Source organism: Pituophis catenifer, unplaced genomic scaffold (genome assembly GCF_029215685.1).
Source record: "Pituophis catenifer annectens isolate HBS135680 unplaced genomic scaffold, rPitCat1.0.hap2 SCAF_4, whole genome shotgun sequence".
Lineage (NCBI taxonomy): Eukaryota > Metazoa > Chordata > Lepidosauria > Squamata > Colubridae > Pituophis > Pituophis catenifer.
Window position 1 is genome coordinate 7,412,511 of NW_027256884.1, and position 9,232 is coordinate 7,421,742.

Genomic DNA, 9,232 nt, shown 5'->3' on the forward strand with positions numbered 1-9,232 from the left:
TCCTGCTGAATCACTTATTTGTGTGTGCTTTCTGGATGTGATTGCAAACTCTGAGTCCTTGCAGCAAATAAGCAAGCAGCCAGGTCAGCTTCAGCACATTATTGTGGCCTGATTCAGTATGAGCAGCTGATTGGCGGGTGAATTGGCTTCCCGGAATACCCCCAATCAGCTGTTCCAGGCTGCAGGGATTGCCACAGACCATCGCCACCTCTGTGCCTCGCGTTTTGGGCTACATTCGGAGTATAAGACGCACCCAAATTTTCAGCCTCTTTGGGGGGGGGGAAGTATGTCTTATACTCCAAGAAATACAGTATATGTTAACAGCAGCGAGAATCTTATATACACAAAGAAATGAAAATGTCTACGGAGATTGTCAGTCATCCAGGTCATGGTTGTCCTAAAGGTGCTTTTTCAAGAGTCAACTAGACTTTCTGGTTTTTCTTTGAAGATGTTTCGCCTCTCATCCAAGAAGCTTCAAGATGCTTGAAGAAGAGCTGAAGAAGTTTCTTGAATGAGAAACGAAACATCTTCAAAGAAAAACCAGAAAGTCCAGTTGCCTCTTGAAAAAGCACCGTTGGGACAAAGATAGAAAGATTTTCAAATTCCCACAATGGAAGAGTGGATGGTGAAAGGGATGGAGTTGACGGAGATTGCAAAATGGATTGTTTTAATGAAAGAAAATAACTTTTCCAGTTTTGTTTCTACCTGGAAACGTCTTTGGGACTTTTTGATCAAAAAAAAAAAAAAAGGATGTTTCGGTGAATAGAATGATTTTGTAATTATAGAAATGGCTTGAATTTTTCACATTATCAATATTTTAACCTCCACTTATACAAATCTCAGTGAATATTGGAATTACGTGACTCTGAAGAGACAGCTTCTAAGCTTCTTTGCTAAGTGAAGCATTGATTTTCTTCTATGTTTTCAGGGCAAATTGTTAGCTGTGGCTGATTCCATATTAGTACCCTGCATGTAGAATAAGAATAAGAATAAGAATAAGAATAGAATAGAATAGAATAGAATAGAATAGAATAGAATAGAATAGAATAGAATAGAATAGAGTTAGAAGGGACCTTGGAGGTCTTCTAGTCCAACCCCCTGCTTAGGTAGGAAACCCTACACCACTTCAGACTAATGGTTATTCAACATCTTCTTAAAAACTTCCAGTGTTGGAGCATTCACAACTTCTGAAGTAGGGGTGGGATTCTACTGGTTCAGGCAACCCAGTAGCTCCGATGATCAGCTGGGAACAAACCGGTTCACCCCAACGATCAGATGGACTCACCTGTCTATGCTATTTTTCTACCTTTATCTTCTCAACTGATTCACGTGGCAGAGCAGACTGCGGTGCCTCAGCTGTGTTTTTCCCCCGAAGAAACGCGGAAGTAAAGATTTGTTCAAATTGCGCAAGCAAGCGCATGCATCATTGAACCGGTTGTTAAACCGGGAGGATCCCACCACTGTTCTGGAGGCAAGTTGTTCCACTGATGTACATTGGTTTGAGCCATGATATCAGGATACCTCTGATGGCCTGGTAAAGATTATTTGTTTTCTGATTTCTCCTAGATAGCCAACTTGTAAGGAACTGAATGGTGAAGATTTCTTCAAGCTGGAAGTGATTCCTCAGTGCATCTGTGCAGAATCTAGGACAACTCACCCTAGCTGACTGTTTGTGGTTGACTCACCCTGGCCAAGCTGCCGCGGGACAATTCTCCATGGCCAACTCATTGCAGCCAACCTGCCAAGGTCAACTCATAAGTTGTATGGAACAGCTTATCACAGGACAATTCAACATGGAATAACTCAAGAGAGGGACAACTGAATTGCACCGGGTCTTGTCTTGCTTTAGGTTTAAACCATCTCAGGTTAAAAGTTTTCAAGGCTGGGTGAGCTGCAATTCTACTTGTCCCTCTTCTTGAGTTATCCCACATTGAGTTGGCCCCATTGAGTTGGCTGGAGCAAGTCCACTGTGACAAGTTGTCCCATCTTATCTGCAAAATTCTCTTTGCATGCAGTGGAAGTGCTTTCTCTCAGGGTTTTCAACTTCACAATCCAACCTAGTGTTACTGTATTTTTTGGAGTATAAGATGCTCTGGAGTATAAGACACACCTTAGTTTTTGGGGTGGAAAATAAGAAAAAAAAAATTCTGCCTCTGCCTACCAGCATCCATCAGTATCCATCTGGCTAGCATTCTGTCAGTGTGCGAGAGAGTTGAGGGCTGTTTGGAAACTGAAACAGTATTTGCTGTGTGAGCAACAAGGAAGGAGACAGCAAGGAGCCTGGGCGTGGCTTAGCTCAACTGTTCTAAAGCTGCATGCTGTGCTGATCTCTGAAACTAAAACTAAAACTGAAACTCCTCTCCTCTGCTTGTGTTTTGCTTGTGTCGGAAAACCTGCTTTTGGTATTGTATATTTACTTTATATTATATATAAAGAGAAGTTATTGAATCCTGCTGAATCAGTTACTTGTGTTTGCTTTCTGGATGTGATTGCTGCTGCAAACTCTGACAGTCCTTGCAGCAAATAGCAAACAGCCAGGCAGCATTATTGCAGCCTGATTCAGCACAAGTAGCTGATAGGCGGGTCGATCGGCCTCCTGGAATACCTTCAATCAGCTGTTCCAGGCTGCAGGGATTGACACAGACCATAACATCCTCCGTGCCTCACGTTTTTGGCTACATTCGGAGTATAAGACGTACCCAAATTTTCAGCCTCTTTTTTTGGGGGGGAGTGTGTCTTATACTCCAAAGAATACAGTAAATCTCTTGTTGTTTTTTTGACAAAGCTGCCAACAAAGCAGTTAGTGCTATATTTGCTTGACCCTGACCAACTTTAAAATAGAATGCAAAATTTTCTACCATTTGTAGCCAAACCCAATAATTTTCCTTTTTTTCTTTGCCTCTTTTCTTGTTCCAAGCGGCCCGCTTTCCAGATCTAAGCTAATGCACTCATCTAATCATCGTTTGTCCTATTAAATGTATTGGCACCACGGCTTGGCGGAACGGCCAAAAACTTTGTCTCTAGTTATAAACACTAACTTTGAATTACCTTAAAATAAATGTCCCTGGGCAAAAGGCCACGTGGTTTCCAACCCATTCATTATTGAGCGAATGAAGCTGTTGCTATCTTGGTTGCTGACCCACAAACTTCTGAAAGAAGAGACGTGTGATTTATGCTGTTGCTATGTCGAAATTGCGGGCTATTGTTAAGAAAGGTGCCAGTGACAGCTCCTGTGAAAAGAGATAATCACAAAATGAGCATCTGTGAATTACACTGAATTTTTGAATGTCCATCCTTCTACTGTCCTACTTTTCTGTGGCAGTTACTCCTCCAGCGATTTCCTTTCCTTATACTCTTGATTGCTTCCCTCTGTAGCATGGCAGTTGTTAGCCTTTTACTTACTTTTTCGGTATGTAATAGCAATGATTAAAAAGAGCCTTGATGGCGCACCAGATTAAAGTACTGTTAAGTAACACCAGCTGCCTGCAATTACTGCAAGTTCGAATCTCACCAGGCTCAAGGTTGATTTAGCCTTCCATCCTTTCGAGGTAGGTAAAATGAGGACCCGGATTGTGGGGGCAATAAGATGACTATCTATAAAAAAGAACACCACTTAGGGGCCCCCGAAAGCCCTACTAAGCAGGTATATACAAAAGTATGAAGGCTATTGCTTAACGCATTGTAAACCGCCCTGAGTCTTCGGAGAAGGGCGGCATATAAATTGAACTAATAAATAAATAAAATAAATAAATGATTACTGTAATTATATAGTTAGGTATCATTGAGAAAAATCCAGGTCTTGATCACAAATACTAGGCATCTCATCCAAGTTGGTAATAACTTGCAGTTCTTCCAAGGACATTCCAATAAATGTGACATTGCCATTTTTCCCCCTGCTGCTTTCCCATCTTCTCCTCCCCCTCCAATTTTTTTTGCCAGATAGATTAGTTTTTCTAGAAGCCCCTCCCCTTCCCCTCCCATGCCAAAAATATGACAATTGTGATCGTCACCTCCAGGGAGCAATTAATTACTTGACTGAGAAGGGTTTTTTTTTTTTTTTTTTTTTGGAAAGCCCAGAGTAGAAATTTCTGCTTGGGTTGCCTTAATAGCTTAGGCAAAGTATTAGTCACGTTGCAAGCGGGATGATAATGACTTTGCCACATCCCGCACACATGAAACTAGCAAGGTCTTTCAAAGACAAGGGTTGATCCAGGACACAGATCTTTTGCTAATGGCCGAGATGATATGAAGGCCTGCAAAGAATTGGCATCAAGAGATGCTATTTGTAATCAATAGTCTTTGATATTGAACATAGGTGAATTATTCTCCTCCTCCTCATTTATTTCTCATTTATTAATTTTTAATTATTTATTAATTTCTATTTTTTTGCTATGAAACTAGTTGATACTTATTTAGTATATTTCTTCTTCTTCTTCTTCTTCTTCTTCTTCTTCTTCTTCTTCTTCTTCTTCTTCTTCTTCTTCTTCTTCTTCTTCTTCTTCTTCTTCTTCTTCTTCTTCTTCTTCTCCTTCTCCTTCTCCTTCTCCTTCTCCTTCTTCTTCTTCTTCTTCTTTTTTAATTCGATTTATATGCTGCCCTTCTTCGGAGACTCAGGGCGGCTTACAATGCGTTAAGCAATAGCCTTCATACTTTTGTATATTTATACAAAGTCAGCTTATTGCCCCCACAAACTGGGTCCTCAATTTACCTACCTTAGAAAGGATGGAAGGCTGAGTCAACCTTGAGCCTGGGGAGATTCGAACTTGCAATAATTGCAGGCAGCTGAATGTTAATAACAGGCTATTAGTCTGCTGCGTCACCAGGCTCCTCCTCCTCCTCCTCCCCCTCCCCCTCCCCCTCCCCCTTCTCCTCCTCCTCCTCCTCCTCCTCCTCCTCCTCCTCCTCCTCCTCTTCCTCTTCCTCTTCCTCTTCCTCTTCCTCTTCTTCTCCTCCTCCTCCTCCTCCTCCTCCTCCTCCTCCTCCTCCTCCTCCTCCTCCTCTCTCTCTCTCTCTCTCTCTCTCTCTCTCTCTCTCTCTCTCTCACACACACACACACACACACACACACACACACACACACACACATGGAATTATTTTCTCATAGATGCTTTAACTTTAATATCTATTCTGTTCTGCCTAGAGCAGCCCAATGTAGTTTATAAAAGATCAGTAAATGCAATTTAACTAGTAATAATAGTATCCTTTACATTAATTGAAGAAGAAAAACCACAGAAGTGCCACTCTGGTTTAGCAGTGAAGATATTTAATAACGGCTGGAAAGACCGAGATTAGATTTTTCTTGGAAACTGACTGGGTGCGTTTCAGAGCAGTCACTTTTTTTTTTTTTTAGACCAGCCTTGCTAATAAGGTGTAGTTACTAATAGTTATGGGGATAAAAGCCAGAGAAATACAAATCCAGTAAGTAAACAGCTAGAAATGATTAAAAATAAAACTGGTTTAGTTTGGAAAAGAACAGGAATCTTTTGTTTAGGTCCAAACCTGTTAAAATTCTATTCTATTCTATTCTATTCTATTCTATTCTATTCTATTCTATTCTATTCTATTCTATTCTATTCTATTCCATTTCATTCCATTCCATATTTTCTATTCTATTCTATTCTATTCTATTCTATTCTATTCTATTCTATTCTATTCTATTCTATTCTATTCTATTCTATTCTATTCTATTATTTCTATCTACTCTACTCTACTCTACTCTATTCTCTAATATGTTGTTCTCATCTGATTTTGACATCCTTCATGCCAATTTTGAAAATAATAGTCTATTGAAAAAGATGTATTTGATCTCAGAACTGAGATGACAACAGTCTCCTGCATATTTATATTCAAGACGCGAAGAGTTAATCTATGCAGAGATTCGCTCTAATCAGGGCATCCTTCAAATCTGCAGACTTGATCCAACATTTGGTTTTGTGCAGCTTCTCTCCATCTGCTTTATCACAAATGCAAGCATGGCATTCTTTGGAATAAAAATACAATTTTCCCCCCCCCCCTGTAAACCAACAATTTACCAAACCCAGGCCAAGAGACATTCAAACATATAGACAAGTTGCCACAGAGCTGTGAGCCAATTTTCTCTTTCATTTCTCAGTTTAAAAGCTAGCTCGGCTGCTCATATACACGTACGTTTTTTTTTTCTTTCTTTCTTTTTAGCAGAGAAAATCTGGTAAGAATAAATGTTGCACTGGGATACTGTATTTCATTTTGCACCGGCTCTCTCTGTCGCTCTTAATTACATCAGACAAAAAGCACCTTCACTTGCTCTTCGTCTGCTCGCTGGCCAGTGTGATATTTCATGAATGAAGTGTTTATTTTTGTGCCAAGTCAGCTAACAAGATTAACAACCGTTGGAGCAAAGACACTTCCACAAGGTGTTTTAAAAACAAGGAAGGAAGAAGGAGCTCCACATCGCACACATTTAAATACTGCAGACGAGGAGGCGATTTGGTCAGACCAAATATCATGTTTAAGATTAAGGAGGGAACCGATCTAGAACTAAAGAGAAAGGCAGGACATTTAATGAGCGGAACGACTTGCCTCCAGAAGCTGTGGATGCTCCATCACTTGGGATTTTTAAGAAGAGATTAGACAACCATTTGCCTCACATGGTATAGGGTCTCCTGCCTGAGCAAGGGGTTGGACTAGCAGTCCTCCAAGGTCCCTTTCAGCTCTGTTATTCTGTTCTGTTCTGTTTCTGTTTCTGTTTCTGTTTCTGTTTCTGTGCTGTTCCATATTCTATTCCTATTCCTATTCCTATTCCTATTCCTATTCCTATTCCTATTCCTATTCCTATTCCTATTCCTATTCCTATTCCTTATTCTATTCTACTCTACTCTACTCTACTCTACTCTACTCTACTCTACTCTACTCTACTCTGTTCTGTTTCTGTTTCTGTTTGTTTCTGTTTGTTTCTGTTTCTGTTTCTGTTTCTGTTTCTGTTTCAGTGCTGTTCCATATTCTATTCCTATTCCTATTCCTATTCCTATTCCTATTCCTATTCCTATTCCTATTCCTATTCCTATTCCTATTCCTTATTCTATTCTACTCTACTCTACTCTACTCTACTCTACTCTACTCTACTCTACTCTACTCTGTTCTGTTTCTGTTTCTGTTTCTGTTTGTTTCTGTTTCTGTTTCTGTTTCTGTTTCTGTTTCAGTGCTGTTCCATATTCTGTTCCTATTCCTATTCCTATTCCTATTCCTATTCCTATTCCTATTCCTATTCCTATTCCTATTCCTATTCCTTACTCTACTCTACTCTACTCTACTCTACTCTACTCTACTCTACTCTACTCTACTCTACTCTACTCTACTCTACCCTACTGTAGAGTTACTGCAGAACTCCTATTCTATTCTATTCTATTCTATTCTATTCTATTCTATTCTATTCTATTCTATTCTATTCTATTCTATTCTATTATTCTATTCTATTCTATTTTTGTCCAGTCCAGTCCAGTCCAGTCCATGTCAGAACACTGTATGAAATTGTATGAAATTGGCATACAGTACTAATAAATACTAACCTTTATGTGAGTAACACCAATGGGAGATTACTTGGAACATGGAATTGGGGACACCTTCCCGCACAGCTATAGAAAAAACAGAGTGGCAAAAATTTCTCTGGGCTGGTACAGAGTGCAAGAGAGATACCTAGATCTGAATAAGGCAAAGGAACAAGAGTTCAGATAGATAGTGGAAGACCTTTGTTTCCAGTTTTAGCCTCTTGGGCAGGGAAACTTTGCTGAGAGATTCCATAAGATTTACCTGTTTAATATGTGCAGACAGAAAATCAATCCAGCATCCAATAATCTGTCCAGTGAGGTTTTAGAGTATCAATGTTCTAGGACCAGAGGTGAAATCCAGCAGGTTCTGACAGGTTCTGGAGAACCGGTAGCGGAAATTTTGAGTAGTTCAGAAAACCACCTCTGTGTTCAAATACCACCTCTGGCTGGCCCCAGAGTGGGGTGGGAATGGAGATTTTGCAATATCCTTCCCCTGCCACACCCACCAAGCCACGCCCACCAAGCCACACCACCACGCCCACCACACCACTCCCAAGAACCGGTAGTAAAAAAATTTGAATTTCACCACCGTCTAAGACCATTCCCCCCCCCTTTTCTGTATGCAAAACTAGATCAAGACAGTCTTGGCTGACAGATAGTGCTCTCTCCCTCCCTCCCTCCCTCCCTCCCTCCCTCCCTCTCTCTCTCTCTCTCTCTCTCTCTCTCTCTCTCTCTCTCTCTCTCTCTCTCGTGTTCAGAATTATATCCATGTTGACGATGTGACACCATCATCCATCGCAACTGAGGGACATATATTAAGGGAGCTCCAGGCAGGCTGGGGGGATTCCCTGTTTTACTACCTGGCATCACTGCTCTGGCATGAATAGCTTAGTGTGTCTAAAACTGAGCTGGCTTTTAGCCTGCCTAGGGTATGATTTTCTCTAAAAATATTCATTCACCCGCTTTGTCTAACAACTCAGAAATAACAGAACAACGGAGTTGGAAGGGATCTTGGAGGTCTTGTGGTACAAGCCACTGCATAAGCAGGAGACCCTATACCAGGGGGTCTCAAACACAAGGCCCGCGGGCTGGATCTGGCCTACGGGTACTTAGATCTAGCCTGTGTGGCTGGCCTGGAAACAGCAAAGGACCGGCCCGAGATCCCTCTGCTAGTGAAAATAGAGTTCAGGGGAGCTGTGTGCGGGGCCCCCGTGCCCCGTTTTCAGCCATGACGGCCTCCTGCAATCCTCTGCCAGTGAAAACAGAGCTCAGCCCCCCCACCCCCCCCGAGCTCCGTTTTCACTGGCAGAGGGCTATCAAATCAAACTAAAAACAAAACAAAAGGAGAAATGTTTCCCCTTTTGCATTTGAGCAAGCAAGAAGGGACAGGAAATGGAAAACGGGAAAGAGGAAATATGGAGACTTCTTGGAAAGATGGTTTAATGGTGGACAGGACCACATGGTTTGAGGTCCTGGGCAAAAAGAGCACATAGGTGAAAGAGGGAGAGACATTTATACCCTCTCTTGGGCCCCGCCTTAGAACTTCCTGTTCCTGTGTAAGGAATGTATTCTGATTGGTTGTCAGACTCCCATGGGGCTATGAAGGAGTAATTTTGTAGGTTGTCTTGAGTCTCAGGCCTGGTTGAATCTTGCTGGGTGATGATGTAATGAAGGGGCTTTGGGCAATTCCTATTATGGCTTAATGGCTT